Source organism: Chelonoidis abingdonii, chromosome 2, assembly GCF_003597395.2.
Source record: "Chelonoidis abingdonii isolate Lonesome George chromosome 2, CheloAbing_2.0, whole genome shotgun sequence".
In the NCBI taxonomy this organism is placed as follows: domain Eukaryota; kingdom Metazoa; phylum Chordata; order Testudines; family Testudinidae; genus Chelonoidis; species Chelonoidis abingdonii.
In genome coordinates, this window is record NC_133770.1 from 263,453,267 (window position 1) to 263,472,368 (window position 19,102).

At 45.5% G+C, this 19,102-nt stretch overlaps 1 long non-coding RNA gene across 2 annotated transcripts in view; it reads left to right on the forward strand.

The window, feature by feature from the left end:
* LOC142046400 (uncharacterized) overlaps positions 1-19,102 on the forward strand; it is a 109,126-nt gene that overhangs the window by 58,154 nt on the left and 31,870 nt on the right. Inside the window, exon 3 of one of the 2 annotated variants that reach the window (XR_012655379.1) lies at positions 10,098-10,246. This is a non-coding gene — a long non-coding RNA (uncharacterized LOC142046400). Of the gene's footprint in view, positions 1-10,097; positions 11,502-19,102 lie in introns of those variants that run through there. The other variant, XR_012655378.1, reaches the window with a different exon arrangement.

A 19,102-nucleotide genomic window follows, 5' to 3' on the forward strand; every position in this document is an offset into this window, starting at 1 on the left:
AGGCAGGCGTCGTGGGGATCACTGGTGGGCATCGGCTTCTTACAAGTCGAGCACGCCTTGAATCCCGGCGAACCAGGCATCAGCCCGGCGCCAGGTGCGGGAGAGGGCTAGAGCCCCTACCCGATAACGAAGTATAAATATATACACAACTATAACTCTAACTATAACTATAACTACAACTACAGTATGTTAAGTAACTATGACTAACTAACTAGAACAGTAACGATTGAAAAGAGAAGCTACGGATGTGGAGGTCAGCTATGCGCGAGCCACAGTTCCAACGACCGACACGGCGGTAAGAAGGAACTGAGGAGCGGGCGAGCCAGCAGGGATATATATCACCCGCCATAGTGGCGCCACTCTAGGAGGCGACCTGCCGGCCCGCTGGAGTTGCTAGGGTATAAGTTTTCCGACAAACGTGCACGCGCGGCGCGTACACCTACTGGAATGGATATGAGCAAGCACTCGAAGACGAACAGTGCGTCTTTGAAGATACTAATCTCTCTCCTTCCTTAGAAATTTTCTAGGGCTATTTCTAAGAGCAGGTCTCCAGAGCCAGTAGTTACAGTGCCCCTCAGAAAATGCCGAAGGAAAATCACTGTTGTGTGTTCACACTGAGAGCTGTTCACTCGTGTGTGACTTGCGATACTATTCGGAGTAGTGCAGTCTTGGCAGCTATCCTACAGAGCACCTCTTTTTCTTTTGTTGTTAAGCCTTGTGAGAAGGCAGAAGGTGTCACTAGGCATCCTAGGTCCTGTCCCAATGTCCCGTGATGCATTGCTTTGCATTCCAGCAATCCCTAGGCTTCCATCTGCATTTGGTACCATCTTTTAACGGTTTGTGTACTGCGTGCTGTTCCCTGCGTCTTTTGGGCTGTAGGAATGGATCCCAAGCTGTTGACTGGTATTCTGCTCACACTGACTAACACGTCACAAGTGGCAGTGGAGTTACTCCTTAAACTGGAAAGGCAAGAGGAGTGCGACATTGATTCACCATGCATACTAGCTACGACACAAGATTGCTTGTGGCATTTACGGAGGTGCTGACCACAGTGGAACACTGCTTTTGGGTTCAGGAAACAATCACTGACTGGTGGGATCACATTGTGCTATACATCTGGGATGACGAGTAGTGGCTTGAAAACTTTCGTATGAGGAAAGCCACATTCATGGGACTGTGTGATGAGCTTCCTCCAGCCCTTTGGCACAAAGACATGTCATGCACGTCTCATTTTCAACGTAAATTACGTTGTGGATGGACATATGCACAAATGAGCTTCCCTAACTGCAGAGGGGCGATAGATGGCATGCGTATTCCAATTCTGGCACCAGACCACTTAGCCACTGAGTACGTTAATTGCAAGAGGTATTTCTCAATGGTTATCCAGGTGCTTGTGGATCACCGTGGGCTTTTCGCAGATATTAACGCAGACTGATCCGGAAAGGTGCTTGAAGCATGCAACTTTCTGAACACTGGCCTGTTTAAGAAGCTGCAAGCAGGGACTTTCTTCCCTGACCAGAAAATCACCATAAGGGTAGTCAAAATGCCCATTGTGATCCTGGGAGACCCTGCCTACCTCTTAATGCTGTGGCTCATGAAGCCATTCATGGAGCACCTTGACAGCAGCAAGGAGCAGTTCAACAACAGGCTGAGCAAGTGCAGAATGACTGTGGAATTGTGCATTTGGCTGTTTAAAAGCCCGCTGGCAATGCCTGTACAGGACTCTGGAAATGGCCAATGACAATATTCCAATGCTTATAGCCGCGTGTTGTATGCTCCATAATATTTGTGAAGGGAAGGCTGAAAGCTTCACTCAGGTCTGGACCGCAGATGCTCAGTGCCTACAGGCCGAGTTTAAACAGCCAAAGACCAGGGCTCTTAGAGGGGCACAGCACGGGGTGATTGGTGCGCATGATGCAAGAAGGGGCCTTAACATAATTGTATGTTGCTTTGCAGTGCTCTTTTTGCTTTCACTTAATAAAATAAAGATTGCTTTCAAACAAATACAATTATTTAATTGAAAGTCAACAACCAGAGAAGAGAGTCAATCGAAAAAATCAGCAGCAGGGAGGGAGATGGGGGAAGAGAAAGTCTCAAGAGGAGGAGGGGTCCCAGGATGGCTACAGATTTGTATGTCCGGGATCATACCCAGCCTTCTCCCTTGGAGTACAATGCAGCGGGTGCTGTAGTTCAGCAGGGCCAAACTGTGGAGGGATGGGTGTTGACTGTGGTGGGTAGTGGGAGTCCACACTGCTGGACTGTGAGGAGAGAGGAGTGGAATGCTGCGGGTAGAGAGTGGAGCCAGGAGGTTGATAAGAGTGTGTTGGGCAGGGGGGCACATGGGAAAGAGTTTTGCAACAGCGGCTGCAGGGGAGGGCGGCTGCAGACCTGCTTGGTTTGAAGAGCTAGTATCACCTGGAGCATGTCTGCTTGGTGCTCCATAACTGTTAAGAGCCACTCCATGGCTTCTTTCTGGTGTGCTGCATTCTCCTTTTGGTCCCTCTTCTTGCTGTCCCACCACTCCTTCAATTCTTTTTTCTCGGTGGTGGAGTGTGTGACGTGCAGTCTATATGGTTTTATAAAATATGGTAATAAGTGAATATAATATAACTGGAATATGCTTCATGCAAAAGGTGTCTTGTAAGGTATCATTACAAAGCTTATAATCTACTGAGCGTGATCATCCTATTTGTATAAATGTACCTGTCATAAACAGATAGTTAAGGGTTAATGTCTCTTTCACCTGTAAAGGGTTACAAACAGTGAACCTGGAACACCTGACCAGAGGACCAATCAGGAGACTAGATACTTTCAAATCTCAGTGGAGGGAAGTCTTTGTTTTGTAAGTTTTCTTCATCTGTTGTTCTCTTTGGGTTCTGAGCGTGACCAGACGTACCTACAGGCTCTCTAATTTTCTGTTCAAGTAGTAAGTACAAGTAGAAAGGCAGTTTAGTCTTTTTGATTGTTTTTCTTTATTTGCAAATGTGTATTTGGCTGGAAGAATTGTATCTCTGTTGAAATTTGTATGTATGCTGGGGGGAAGGATTCTCTCTAGTGTCTATAAGCTGAAAGATCCTGTAACATTTACCATCTTGATTACAGAGACAACTTTTATGTTTTTCTTTCTTTTATTAAAAGCTTTTCTTTTTTAGAATCTGATTGATTTTTTGGTTATATTGTGTAAGACCCCAGGGAAGGGAGTCTGTACTCACCAGGGAATTGGTGGGAGAAAGGAGAGAAGGGGGGAGGAAAAACCGGCTTTCTCTCTGTGTTAGTCACTGTCTCTCTCTCCGAGAGAGAGGAGGGGGTGGGGGGAAAGGTGAATTTCCTCTTTGTTTTAGATTCATGGAGCTTGAATCTGTATTGCTTCTTGGAGAGGGGAAAAGAGGAGGGGAGAAGGTAGAATTCCTCTCTGTTTTAAGATTCAAGGAGTTTGAATCACAGTGATCTTCCAGGGTAACCCCAGGGAGGGGAAGCCTGGGGGAGACAACAGTGGGGAAAAGGGTTTACTTTCCTTGTGTTAAGATCCAGGGGATCTGGGTCTTGGGGGTCCCATGTGAAGGGATCAGAGTGTACCAGGCACTGAAAGTCCTGGTTGGTGGCAGCCCATCAGATCTAAGCTGGTAATTAAGCTTAGGGGAATTCATGCTGGTACCCCATCTTTGGACGCTAAGGTTCAAAGTGGGGCTAGATACCATGACAGTACCACTCTTGTATCTGGGACTAAAAATATGAAATATAACTGAGGGCCTATTGTAATTATGCAAAGTGTGGGCCATTGATGGTGGTTTGGAATCTTAATGGCTCCCATCAACCAGGACAATTGACTGGGGCTCTGTTTGCAAGCAAGCCTTCCTGTGAGTCAGGCTGGGCGGAATGAAGGCTTGGGGTCTTACAGTGACATGTGATCACGTCACATGAACCAGAATCCCTCTTTAACCTGGTGCTTTTCCAATGGGGGGGGGGAGGGGCATGGAAACCCAGAGAGAGACAAAGGATTCCCGCCTTATGCAAAAGATATATAAAGGGGTGTAACAGAACAAAGAAGGAGCCATCATGAAGAATCCCCTAGCTACCCCCTGAGCTGGAACAAGAGCTGTACCAGGGGAAAGAATTGTGCCCAGGCCTGGAAAGTGCCCATTCTGAGGAGAAAAAAATTACTGAAGAATCTATGAGAGTGAGACTCTCTGTATTCAATTTGATTAGACATAGATTTGCACATTTTATTTTATTTTGCTTGGTGACTTACTTTGTTCTATGTTACTACTTGGAACCACTTAAATCCTACTTTCTGTATCTAATAAAATCACTTTTTGCTTTTTAATTAACTTAGAGTATGTATTAATACCTGGGTGAGCAAACAACTGTGCATATCTCTCTATCAGTGTTATAGAGGGCAAACAATTTATGAGTTTACCCTGCATAAGCTTTATACAGGGTAACATGGATTTATTTAGGTTTAGACCCCATTGGGTTGGGCATCTGAGTGTTAAAGAAAAGCACACTTCTGTGGACTGTTTTCAGGTAAACCTGCAGGTTTGGGGCAAATAATTCAGACCCTGGGTCTGTGTTGGAGCAGACGGGAGTGTCTGGCTCATGAAGACAGGGTGCTGGAGTCCTGAGCTGGCAGGGAAAGCAGGGGTAGAGGAAGTCTTGGCACATCAGGTGGCAGCTCCCAAGGGGGTTTCTGTGATCCAGCCCATCACAGAGTGCATCATAACTTCACGCATAAAGTTCTCCTTAGTTCTTCTTGGCCGCTTTCTAATTCTGCTTAGCCATTCTGCCACCGATAACAAAGAGGGAGGCTGTGCTTCCAAGGTCATCTCTGTGATGTTTAAATGCAACAGTTTACAGACGCAGTATTGTTTGCAACAAAGACAACACTTATTCAGTGCTTTACAACACAGCCACTCACACACCTGTCACTAACTGGCTGACCCCAGGCAAGCACACATGAGCAACAAGACCCTCAAAATGGTGAGTAGCCTCAGGGGCAGGGTAAATCACTGTTCCTGGACCCTGCTGTACACTGGGCATGTGGCTCTTGGGAAGAGCCAGCACTGTAGGGTGGGCCGGGTAATCATTCCTATCCCCACACTTTCCACAGGAAGTGATCATTATGGAAGATATCTCGCTGCTGAGGGTGAGCAGGGAATCAAGGGATGGTCTTCTCCAAGGATGAGGTTTCTGCCCTGGCGCCTATGCAGCTAGCCTGTGTGCAGCACTGGTCCCCCCACCCGTCATGGCAAAGTGGAGAGGGAAAGTTACCATTAATCGGGCAAGAAACAAAGCAGCTCTGCCAAGGAACCTGTGGCAGCAGATTGCCCAGTATGTCCACAAGAGTTTCCTGGAGATCTCTGAGGGAGATTCCCATGAAGTGAGGGAGTCAATCAATACTCCAGGCTACACATGAGGTGGGACACAAGCCTGCTTTCTGCAACCCTCCTGCCCCCAACAACTCTCTTCAGCAATTCCCAAAATCAGATCCACTTATCAGGGGCCTCCTCTCCTGTTTACGCTTTGCCAAGCTCCAATTGCTGTGACTGGCTAGGCTTCTCCAGGGTAGAAGAGAGCTCCTGACTGCATACATCTCTGGCCTCTGAGTCATCCTCAGCCTCTGGGTCCCTCTCCCCCTCTTCGTCCAAGATTGTCTCCTCTTGACTCGGTCCACTCTCGACTGGCATGCAAGCCAACAAAGTATCCGGAGGGTCCTTCCAAGTGAAGGTGGGGTTGCCACCGAGTATCGTGTCCAGCTCTTTGTAGAACTGGCAGCTCGTGGGTGCAGCACCGGAGTGGCGGTTTGCCTCCCGCGCTTTGTGGTAGGTGTTCCGCAGCTCCTTCACTTTGAGTATGCACTGCAGTATGTCCCGGTCATGGCCCCTTTCTATCATGCATCTAGAAATCTGTCCATAGATATCATAATTCCGATGGCTGGAGCGCAGCTGTGTCTGCACTGCCTCCTCTCCCCAAATGCCGATGAGGTCCAGCAACTCGGCATTGCTCCAAGATGGGGATCACCTGGGATGTTGAGCAGGCATGGCCATCTGGAAAGATGCGCTGAGACCACTTCACGCATCACCAAGTAAATGGGAAGGGACTTTCAAATTTGCAAAGGAATGTACGGGGTGGGGCTGACGATTGGTTACCTGAGGACAGGGCAGTAGAGGTCAAACCAATGGCCAAAGAGGTGAGAACAGGCATTGTGGGACACCTCCCGGAGGCCAATTGCAGCGTTGTAATCACCACAGTGTCTACACTGGCACAGCAGCACTGTAGCCCCAGTGGAGAAAGCTCTACGCCTCTCGTCGGGGTGTTTTTTTTAAGAGCGCTGCAACTGCACAGTTTCTGTGCACTAAGTGGCTTGGCAGTGCACCTCAGGACTTACAGCGCTCAAAGCTGCTTTACTGAGCACAAACTTGCCAGTGTAGACAGGGCCTAAGACACTGCCGGGTCATGTGATCATGTCACCTGATAGTGGACACCATCTTTGACTGCAGGTATTTTCCAACTAGGAGAGGGTGGGGGTCAAACTGGGAACCAAATTATTCCTGCCATATGCAAATCCTATTTAAGGCTGGGGAGTGAGTGAGTTAATCTGGGTTCTTCTCCACTGCCTCCCCACCCAAGAAGGAAGACTGCTGAAAACACCTGACTAAATGAACTAAGCTGGGGGCATGGGGCTGAAACCAGGTGAGAAAGGTCTAGTCTGTGAAAGGAATATCTGGATATTTTCGCTACATAGTGAACAACAACATAAAGCATGTGTAGAGTTGAGACTAAACAGGACACAGAGGTCGTGAAAGAGAACACGTGGTCTGGGAGTACTAACAGAGACAAACTCTAATATCATCATGTGGGCAGTTCAGGGTTTGTTCCAAAGCCCAGCAAAGTCAATGGGAGGCCACTCTTAAAGAAAACAGAGTGAAGTAACAATCTGAATAACTCAAGAGGAGGGCTGATCAGATGCTGCATCTATATGGTTATGGGAACATAGCAGAGGCAGATTAAGATTTATTGGGGCCCTGGGCACAAAGAACATGTGGGCCTCCCACAGCCTGGGGGACTAGAAGCATCAGAACCAGGTGGGGACATGGGTTGGGACTGCTCTCTGGCACCTGGGCCCCCGTCCAGGGCAAGCAGAGGGTCTGAGAATCTCCACAGAAGCCGAGGCTCCCTGAGCAGCTCTTGCCATGGCCCGGCTCCAGCTTCTCACCTGGCCAGGGGCAAGGCCTCGGAGGGAAGAGGAGGAGCAGGGTACAGGGATACAGTTCTGGCACTGGTGGCCCCCCTACTTCTACCCAGTTTCTGGCACTCCTGAGGGGCCCCCAACTTGGCTGAGGTCCCTGGGCACAGGTCTCGTGGGCCTGTGCATTAATCCACCACTGGAACATAGAGTTACAGTAGTGAGGTTTAAAAAAACAACAGATTTCATAAGCCAATGGTTTAAGCCACTGTATTAGTTCCCATGCCCCTAAAAGAGTGTTCACAGACATAATTTGAATTCCATACTGCCTTTGTGACCTGCTGTTGATCAAGCTGGAGGGGTTACAAGCTCTTTTGGAGCCCAGTATTAGAATTCAAATTGACCTTGACAAATTGGAGAATTGGTCTGAAATCAACAAGATGCCATTCAATAGAGACAAATGCAAAGTACTTCACTTAGGAAAGAAAAAAACATTGAATGCACAAACTACAAAATGGGGAATAAGCGACTAGGCTGTAGTACTGCAGAAGAGGATCTGGGAGTTATAGTAGATCAGTGACTGAATATGCGTCAACAGTGATGCGGTTATGAAAAGGCCAAAATAATTCTGGTGTGTATTAACAGAAATGTAATATGTAAGACTTGGGAGGTAATGGCCCCATTCTACTTGACAGTGGTTGGGCCTCAGATGGAGTAGTGTGTCTAGTTCTAGGTGCCACACTTTACAAAATATGTAGATAAACTGGAGAGCCTGCAGAGGAGGAGTAGTTTAGGAAATACAACCTAAAATGAGAAGTAGTTTAGGAAATACAACCTGTGAGGAAAGGTTGAAAGAACTTGCCATGTTTAGTCTAGACAATGGAAGGCTGAAGGGGGAAATCTGTTAACAGTCTTCAAATATGTAGAAGGTGAGGCTGGCGATCAATTCTTCTCCATGTCAACTTAAAGTGGGACAAGAAGTATTGGGCTTTATCTACAGCAAAGGAGATTTAGGTTAGATACACCTCTACCCCGCTATAACGCTGTCCTCAGAAGCCAAAAAAATCTCACTACGTTGTAGGTGAAATCTCATTATATCCAGCTTGCTTTGATCTGCTGGAGAGTGCAGCCCCGGCCCCGGAGTGCTGCTTTACTGCGTTATATCCAAATTTGTGTTATATCAGGTCGCGTTATATTGGGGTAGAGGTGTATTAGGAAAACCTTGTGTTGATTCCTATTATGGATTTCAGTCTCTTTATCTTACAGTTATTAATTAAAGTATTGGATGTCTGTGTATAAACACATTTTTAAAAAATCCTGGGAATTAATGTAGGGCTTTGAACAGCCAATTAATTTATTTTTTCCTCCCTTCCTTTTGAAAAGGGAGAGAGATGACACAAGCTTTATATAATATTTTATATTACACTATGAGAGAAGGATTCCCAGGTGAAATAAGTAGTTGTGTCATGCTTTTTGTGAACATCTCCTGTTTATTAAAATATATTAGTTATGAATAGCGCTGAGGAGTAAATCCATAATTTCATTGCTTAAGGGTCAGAGATTTCATCAGAGTATTCTTAAGTTTAGTGTCGAGTAACAATATGACATGAGTATAAGACAGAATTCCTAGTGAAAATATTTTTCCATACACTGTCATAGAGCAGAGGGAATATAAAATATATTATGCTTTTCATGGCTGTGATATGTCTTGGGGTGCCCAGGACTGTGAGTCACCTGGTTGCCCTGTCCCTCCAAGGAAAAGGGGAGACTTGCTTGTGCTTAACTGGGTGTCAGCTCCCTGACACCATCAGCCCACTAGCCACCCAAACAATCTCCTCTGGCCTATGCTAGCCCTTACTTTGCTTTGGTTGCAGGTGTCTCAAGACTCTTAGACAGACTTCTGTGTAGTGCTGAGGAGGAGCAGGTGGTCATGGTACATGTAGGTACCAGTGACATAGGGAAGGATAGGAGAGAGGTCCTAGAGGCCAAATTTAGGCTGCTAGGTAAGAGATTGAAGTCCAAGACCTCCATGGTAGCATTCTCTGAAATGCTTCCAGTTCCACACACTGGGCCAATTAGACAGGCAGAATTGTGGGGTCTCAATGCATGGATGAGATGATGGTGTAGGGAGGAGGGGGTTAGATTTATTAAGAACTGAGAAACCTTTTGGGAAAGGAGGATCCTATATAGGAAGGATAGGATCCACATAAATCAAAATGGAACCAGATTGCTGGCACATAAAGTTAAAAGGTCATACAGGAGTTTTAAAACTAAGGGCTAAGGGAAAGTTAACATGTGGAAGAGCATATAGTTAGGACAGAGACATCTCTTAGGGGAGGATCTATTAATGGGGCTTCTTCATATCCTAGTAAGGAGGAGAGGATGGAAGATGATAAAGCACAGGTAGGATCTGACACGAAATAGTCAAATGAAAAGGAGTCTCATTAAATTACATCACATAATGGCAGCCAGCTAAAAAGTGACAAATGTTATAAGTGCTTATATACAAATGATAGAAGTCTAAATACTAAGATGGGTGAACTTGAGTGCCTCATATTAAATAAGGATACTGATATAATAAGCATCACAGAAACTATGTGGAAAGATGATAATGGGACATGGTAATATCAAGGTACAAAATATACAGGAATGACAGAATAGGTCATGCTGGTGGGGGAGTTGCACTATATATGAACGAAAGCATGGAACCAAATATAGTAAAAAATGTTAACTAAACCAAACTGTACCATAGAATCTCTATGGATAGAAATCCCATGCTTGAACAATAAGAATAGGGACATACTACCAACCACCTGACCAGGATGGTGATGGTGACTGTAAAATCCTCAGGGAGATTAGATAGGCTGTAAAAATAAAACATTCAATAATAATGGAGGATTTCAGCTGTCCCCAGATTGACATGTTGCCTCAGGATGGGATGCAGAGACAAAGTGTTTTGACATCATACATGACTGCTTCTTGGAGCGGCTAGTCCTGGAACCCACAAGAGGAGAGACAATTCTTGATTTAGTCCTAAATGGAGCATAGGATCTGATCCAAGAGGTGAGTATATCTGAACCACTTGGTAATAGGGAACATAATATAATTAAATTTAACACCCCTGTGAGAGGAACACCAAATAAGCTCACCACAGTAGCATTTAACTTCAGAAAAGGGAACTACACAAGCTAGTTAAATGTAAATTAAAAGGTAAAACTGCACGCAGTACTCCAGATGTGTCCTCACCAGTGCCAAAGAGAGGGGAATAATCACTTCCCTCGATCTGTTGGCAATGCTCCTACTAACGCAACCCAATATGCTGTTACCCTTCTTGGCAACAAGGAGGGTAACTATTGACTCATATCCAGCTTCTCGTCCTTTTCTGCAGGTCCTTTTCTGCAGCACTGCCCCTTAGCCAGTCAGTCCCCAGCCTTAGCAGTGCATGGGATTCTTTCGTCCTAAGTGCAGGACTCTGAACTTGTCCTTGTTAAACCTCAGAGTTCTTTTGACCCAATCTTCAATTTGCCTAGGTTACTCTGGACCCGATCCCTACCCTCCAGCTTATCTCCCTCTCCCTCTAGCTTAGTATGTGATGTTTCACTCCATATTCTTTATGAATATATGCTTATGATATGAATATGACATAACTGAGATATACTTTATGCAAGATGGCTCATGTAAAGTATCATTGGAAAGGTTATGATTTACTGAATGTGTTTATCCAATTTGTATGCATGCATTATTTTTGTACCTGAAACTGGGAATATTGACCATGTCTCTGTATTTCAAATATGCTATGTTGGACGAGGCCAAACAATGTTAGTGGCTTATTGAAGAAATACACTCAAGCATAAGGGTCACCCCAGGAACTGTATGCAATAGAAACCTCTCTACACAATGGAAACTGTTTGACCTAGGTCAGATAGCTCTGTACAGTGGGAACTGTTTGACCCAGGTCATAGCAAAAAAGCTTTTCAGCAAGTGAGGGGAAGATATAAAAGAGGGACAATGGCAACATGAGGGTTCCTCACTCTTCCTACGACAACACACCTGAGGAACAAAGACTGAACTGGGGGAAGTGATGGTTCCACTCTAAGATCTGTAGCCTGTGTAAGAAAACCTGAGAGAGCCAAGGCAACTTCTGCCTTAAGAACCTGTCAGCCTGTTTATCACTCAGGGTGAGAATTGGCTAATTTGTATCCTACCTATCTAGTGTGTTAAGCTCAGTCTTATATTTTATTTACTAAAATTATCTGCTTTGTTCTGTTTGGTATCCTTTAAACCACTTAAAATCCACCTTTTGTAGTTAATAAACATATTTCTTGTTTATAATATAAACCAGTTTATGTAATTTCTAACTAGGGGGGCAAGAAGTTGTGCACACCTCTCTTCACATTGAGGAAGAGGGCAGATTTTTATGAAGCTTGTGCTGTATGGATATTTGCAAGACAGTATTATCTTGGGTTTGTCTCCCAAAAGGGGTGGGCACGTGGGAGGATGGGTGAGCAGGGTTAGCTGCCATGGGGGGGCATGGCCGGGGTTAGCTGGGGATGGGAGCTCGAGGTGGAAGTTTCGCCTATGGTGCGAAACTTCCTTGCACCGGCCCTACATTTGTTACTGGCTTGGTGAGATCTAATTGTAGAACACACCAGCAGTTTGGGGTCTCAGCCCTGTTTTTGACCATCTGCCTTGAGGTAGGCACTCACAGTCATGAGCCACTTCATACAGTGTGACAACATGTTTACTGCTACCAATAACACCACTCAGCTCCTGGAAGGAAGCTGATTCCCCTAATGAGCTCAGAGAGTCCTGTATCTTCTTGCCACTCTGAGAAGCAGTACAGATATAGTCTTTACTTCTCCATCATGTTTAGACTCCTGCCTACAGCAGTATGACTGGACATGCGTTGAAGATCGACCTAGTCATGCACAGCAGTTCTTTTCCGCAATAAATAAACTGCAAAATTAAATTCTGTTTCTTCACTCTAAAATCCATAATATTTGAAATTTTTTAAAACCTAGATTTTACTTCTCTCTCTGAAATGTCCCTGAAATTACTTTGCATTATTTTCATACAATTTTTCAATCTGATTTTTAAAAGAGGTACGGACTCACCCCTGTGGCACCCCCTGCTGGTGTCTTCGGGGAATTAGCTCAGCTTCCAGCCCGGAGCACCCTCTGCAGGCAGGTGATCCGCCTGTCCTCTGCTGGCCCCCATGTCCCTCCCTGGACCCAGAGCCCTTTTACCTGGGGGCTGCCCCCTGGCAATAACCCCTTTCTTTGAGGATTTCCCCTTCCCGGGGACCCCCACCATCTATCCCCACTTTGCGTCAGTATATGGCTACTGCTCAGTCTCCATCTAGCCCCCGTTCACTAGGGCAGACTGCAGTATCAGCCACTCATCATAGGCAACGGGGTTTGGACTGGCTACCTCTACCCACTCTCCAGCTGCCCCTCTGCAAGCCCAGTACCTAGGAGGCCTAGAACTAGTCCCTACAGCCTGGGGAGTTGCTGGCCTAGGGCTTCCCCACTCTTAAGGCCTTTCCCCAGCCCTGCCTTTCTCTAGGTCCCCTGGGTGAGTTCCCAAGCAGCCAGGCCTGTCTCCCTCTCCAGTCAGAGAGAGACTGTGTTCTTCTGGCTTCCCTGGCTCTCCTATAAGGCCCTGTTGCTCCGTTTGGGGCGTGGCCCCAGCTGCAGCCACTTCACCAATCAAAGCAGCCTAAAGGCTGCTTTCCCCAGGCACAACCCCCTCTCAGGGCTGTTTTTAACTCCTTCTGGGCAGGAGCAGGGGTCCACCCTGCTACAAGGGGCTAGATCTTCAGCTGGGGTAAATTGGTAGTTTTACTTATCTATACTAGCTGAGGATCTAACCCGTTGTTTTCAAATAGCTTGGTGTAAAATATGTTTACTAGTAAATTTTAAATCTACAATATATTAGTGATTTGGCATCTTAGCTATTTACCCAAATAAAATAAATTAAATATTTGCAATTTGTCTTTAAGATTATAACACTAACTAATAGAAGTGTGTGTGTGTTAAGGTAGTCTCCCCTCAGCTCACTTTGTAGTGCCTAAATATTGCAGCACATTAGGTACATGAAGGTCACATTTCACTTGGACCCTTACATTACCTAAGCACTAACCTCTTCTGAGTTATCAGTCTCCTTTCTCATCATAATAAATGAGTTATAACCAGGGATAGGACCAAGCCAGTCTGTGGTAATACGGCATACCAGAAGTCTTTTGGGGTCTTCCATCAATTTCTGCAAAATCTAAGCTTTCATTTCAAAACAAAAAAGCATCAATTGGTGTTCACTCTGAAGCCTAATGACAGAAATCGGAATACTAGCATTGTCCATTAGTTGTTTTTTCAGAAAGATCCAGTCACTCAGGGAGAGTGGGTAGAGTTTAAATAGAATACAAACACGTCTTTTTTCCTGCTGCGGTCCATCTTTATAAAACACTTCATTTGCTTTTGCTCTGTTAGCAAGAGAAATACAAGAGACCATGGCACAATAAGAAATCCTAAAATAAGCTACATGAAGAAAAGACATAATTAAAGAGCATCTGAAGCAATAAAAAGTGATATTATGATTCAGGCTGCAGAGTTGACAGTTAAAAGAACAATGTACCATTATTGTGTAACAGACATTGCTGGAATCAAAAAAACGTCATTGAGCTCATTCCTTTTGGACATCTCATTTCCTTTTGGAAGCCCTCTAACTGGTTCTTTAATTGTGTCTCAAGAATCTTGCTCGGGAGAGCGTACGGTGGTTCTCAGTCAGGGTATTACATGTGGCATAAAGTCTGCTCTGCATGTGCCTCTCTTTCATTTCCTCAAATGCATTCATGTTTTTTCTTTGTGCTTAAAATACCATCTTGACATTCCTTAAACTGTTCTATATTAAATGTTTTAATCAAATAGTCACTTAATTAAAAAAAACCAACAACCTTGTGTGCATCTAGTGCTAGTGAAAGATACTAGGATGGCAGCACTGGAAACCAGCATCCTCCTTTGAACCACAGAATAGGAACAACACAGGCAGGGCTGCACTGCAAACCTCCTCATCTTCCCCAGCCAACCTGTCTTAGCCCTGATCTTGAGGCATCATTTCTAGGGATGAGAGAGTGCAGTCTTCACCCTCTTGTTCTCCTCAGAAAACTCAATATGGCCATCTCACAGCTCGGAGCAACTGCACCTGTATTCCCCCTCTGGAGTTCACCCAGGGCACCCATGTTTAGGCTTCTGGCTCTCAGCCATCACCTCTCTTGGCTGGAGAGCTGTGTGTGTGTCTCTCTCTCTTCTGATCCGACTTCACAGTTCCCTGCCTACACTGTGATATTCCCACCCAGCCAGATTGTCAAGGCAGGCCAGAGCCTGCACTTTGTTTTCTCCTAAGAGACTATAAACAGCAGAATTGCCCACAGTTATGAGTTACTACACAGCTTTTTTATTTTTTTTAAAGTACATTTATTCTTAAGGGGACAGCATTACAGAGAAAACATATTAGAAACAATAAAAGAACCTATACACATGCTGAAAAGCTTGTCAGAGATCACCCCCAACTCCAGCAGGGCTCTTGCGGGAGTCAGTCCTTCAAACTCCACCTAGGGTTTTTTTATGTGGCTACAAGTTCAGAACCACCTCAGCTCAGAACATGGACACAGACTGCGCAGGTCAGTCTGTTTCTTTATATAGCTTAGGCCTTTGATCTCTAACCCTTGGAACAGGTGATCAGCAGATGATGGTTCTCTCCTCAAAGCATAGCTGCAAAAGGCCGGGTTTTTGAATAGTTGAAGAGAAGGAATTTGCCTTCACCTCCCCCTAGATATTCCCCAGGAAATCCACTCACATGTTCAAAGATCATTCTTGCCTGCCACGTTGTTCAATATAGCCTTAATACAGTGGACTCCAAAGATACTTAGCTTAATTCAAGAACGTTTATTTGCAGAGTATTGCAGGAAATTGCCACAAGCCAGCTACTGGAGATGTGGATACAAGCCCAGTGGGAGCTGAACTGAGACCATCCAGCTCCTTTTATACAGGCCACCAAATGGTAAACATTCATAGTCACTACCAACCTGGACTGGACATGAACCTGCAATCTAGGAGTAAAAGGCTCTCACCTATCACCAAGCCTCCAAATCCCTCCCATCCCCCTTAATGCATTTTTGCTTTCACCAACTGGATACTGCTGAGCAGGGTCAGACCCAGTTCCAGCCTGACTTGGGGACCCTTCCTATGCCTGAGTCAGAGATGCTAACAAAATTCTCCAACTTCACTGAAGAGTGGAAAGACAATGACCTGGTGAGCTGGGCCTATACCCACGTAGCGGTTGTCAATGGGGAAATGGTGGAATCTCGACTAAAGTCTTCCTTCATTTTGAGATTGAGGGCCACTGCCTATATTGCCTTGGAAAAGACTGCTAGACCAAGGAAATCTGAACTGAGCTTCTTGGTGCCCAGGCCCTACTGGAGGAAGGTCATGCAGATGGCCCATGCCATCTATGGTTCAGGGCACCTGGGGAGGGACAAAACACTAGCCTGAATACTAACCCAAGTTTTTTTAGCCTGCAGTCTATAAAGATGCCCCCAATTTTTGTGGCTTATGCCCAGAGTGCCAGTTTATGGCACCCTGACCAATGGAGAAGGCTCACTGGTTCCCCTCCTGCTCATGAGCATCCCCTTTGAATGTATTGGGATGGTCACAGTCAGCCCTGCCAAAAGCCCTTTGTTGGATACCGCTACATTTTTGTGCTTGTGGGCAAAGGATACTGACAGATCCCCTCCATACCTGAATTCTGAGAAAAAACAGCCTTTTCCACCCCCCTTTAGCCTTTTTCGATTCCAGACTACGCTGATTGGATTACATGGGGCTCAGACACATTCCAAAGCTTGATGTACCAGGTCCCTCAGACCCATAATAGCCATGTTGTCACATACTTGGACTATGTTGCATTCTGTTGTCAGATCTGGGAAGACTACCTAAAACATATAACTGCCATACTCCAGTCCCTCACGGTGGCCAGCCTGACTGTGAACCCTACTAAATGCCACCTGAGCAAATATGAGATGACCTACCTCAAATATAGTCCGGGGATGGGAAAGGTACAATTCTTGCTGGATAAAGTCCAGGCCCTACAAACATGCCCCCATGCCAACCTCAAAGAAAGAAGGACACCACTTCTTAGGACTGGCAGTATACTATTGCCAATTTTTCTTAGCCACTGCCCCCCTCCCTGCCACTTACAGATTTCTTTAAGAACAATAGCCCAAAGAAAATTCAGTGGACCATTGATTGTGAAAAGGCCTTTCAAACCCTTAAGGCTCACTTCTGCCGAGACCTGTCTTGTATAGCCCCATTTTAACCAGTGAATTCCTGATACAGACCAATCCCTCCGATGGTGGATTAGAGGCCATTGTAACCTAATTGGTGGAAGACAAAGAATATCCCATCCTCTCCTTTAGTCAGAAATTATTTCCAAGGGAGAAGGCCTATTCTGTAATTGAAAAAGAGGTGTTGGTGATATGGTGGGCAATGGACTCACTCAGATACTACCTTCCTGGCAGTCATTTCAACTTAGTCACCAACCATGCCTCACTGTGTTGTCTCCACACCTTGAAGACACCACCCCACAAATTATGAGGTGGGGTACCTATCTCACCAGCCCTTCTCCATCTGCATCCAGCACAGGGCCAGGAGAGCTAACTGAATGCTGATTTTTTTTATCAGGATGGAGGAGAATCAGCAGGTGAAGAACATACCCCAAATGGGGTCATGCAGGCATGTGTGTGAGATGGAGCAGAGGGGCCCCACACGAGCAAAGAAGGAATTAAGGAGAACCTATAGGCCCGGCTAGCCCTGCCTCACTATACCTGCAGCCAGTGCCAAGCCTGGAGGGAGAATAAAAGAAAAAAGGAGAGATCCTAGCTCAGTTGAGGGGTGGCTGGCCAGGAAGAAGGACTGAGCTCTGCCTCAAGGTTGCCTTGCTTGCAGAGTCGCAGAGGAACCGGCCTGCAAGCTGGAGTAGCCACTTGGGAGGAGCAGTTAAACCCCAGAAGTAAGCAACATGAGTAAGATACTGTTTGGGAAACAAGCCCAAAGGGAAGGATGTAGCACCCCACTGGAAGAATGGAGGATGGCTCAGTATTGAGTTGAGTTTGTGTTTGTTTTGGAAATTTCGGAGCTTTGCTCCCTCTCAAAGGTAGAGACCTTCCCAGGATGGAGACTTCCTTCCCTTCTGGAGACCCCTGGCTATAGTGGAGCAGCTGGAAGGACCACAAGGGGGCACTGTTACCACCATGCTACCACAGCAGATCACATCCTTTTTCTGAGTTCAGTCTCATTGGACTTTCTGGGAGACACTGGGGAGCAAAATATTTGCAGTAGCGATTACAGCCATGAAGATCCCATCCTAAGGAGATTTCAGTGGCAGGCATTGTTTGACTAGCCTAGGCTCCCATACCTGCTAGTTAGAGCAGCAAAGAGTCCTGTGGCACTTTATAGACTAACAGACGTATTGGAGCATGATGCATCCAAGGAAGTGGGTATTCACCCACGAAAGCTCATGCTCCAATACGTCTGTTAGTCTATAAGGTGTCACAGGACTCTTTGCTGCTTTTCCAGATCCAGACTAACACTGCTACCTCTCTGATATCTGCTAGTTAGAGGCTCCTACAGTTGCTGGACAGGATTTTCAAGCTGCAAACCCATGATGACTGTAAGTGTTGTTTTGGCCAAACTGTTAGAATTTAAAATATTTGGATCATATATTTTTGCTGCAAGAGATTTATGTCTTTGTTCCCTAAAGTGAATTAGTTTGATCAGTGTGTCAAAGCAGCTGAACTCAGACAGGGGAGTGTGGAGTTTATAGCGTCGCTGCATTAAACAATGTGCAGACTGATCAAAAAACATGCTTACTCTGACAGAAAACTGGGACAGCTTGAAAATCAGGTACTGGACATGCCAGAAATGCAGAGCTTTTGAACTTTCTACAGAACAGTATAGATTACATGGAAGAATACCAAAGAAGTCCATCTCTCTATTGCACGAAGATATCAAATGCATTGTCAGAGGGAAATTAATAGACAAGATGGTTCTTTGTTACCTTATCTCACCTGTCTTAGAAAGAGATATTGGGGGCAGGGGTGAATTGAAACGTGGAATTGATAAAATCTTCATTATTCTCTGGTTTTGGTCTCCTCCTTTAACCTTGAAGAAAGGAGCCATAGACTTTGAAGCAAAACTTCTTGGCTGCACTTGGCTTGGCATCTATTTTTTAGTCTCAAGCTGCCAGTGATAATTGGGAGGAGAAGGAGATTGTTTAGCAGGAACTGTAGATCTTCAAGCAGATTGTCAGCATAGATGGGCACTCTTGGGTGAGCACGCACACTTGGCATCAAAGTCAGAACCCTTTAGGTCATGACCGTTAAGGCTGCACACACACTCCCTGGCTCTAGCAAATGTTCCTAGAGCCAGAACCCTGATCCCTCTAATTTCCTTTCACTTAATCAGCATCCTTTGCCTCAGTTTCTTCTTCTCCCTGCCTTGTGATACTGAAGGGGAATCTGGCACTAAGCTGTTCTGGGCCTCATACTGTTTTATTTTTATGAAAAACAGTAAATGGTGGCTCAGCCATAGGGCATGCAATTCACTTATATGTCTTGCTGAAGTAATAGCTATCAGAAATATGGTTTTACTGGACAGATGGAATGTGCAGCTTCCCATTGTTTCAAATGGAGGTTTCACCAATTGCTTCTGCCTGTAAAGACTGTGAGTCATGCATAGACATGTGACTTGCCCAGGTAACTCCAGAACTCCATCTTGGAGCTGGACTTTGCATAGGAGTGAGGAGGGGGTCTCCACCCACAAGAGAAAGTTTATTTAAATCCCTGGGAGACCCCTCCATTTTGTCTTGAGT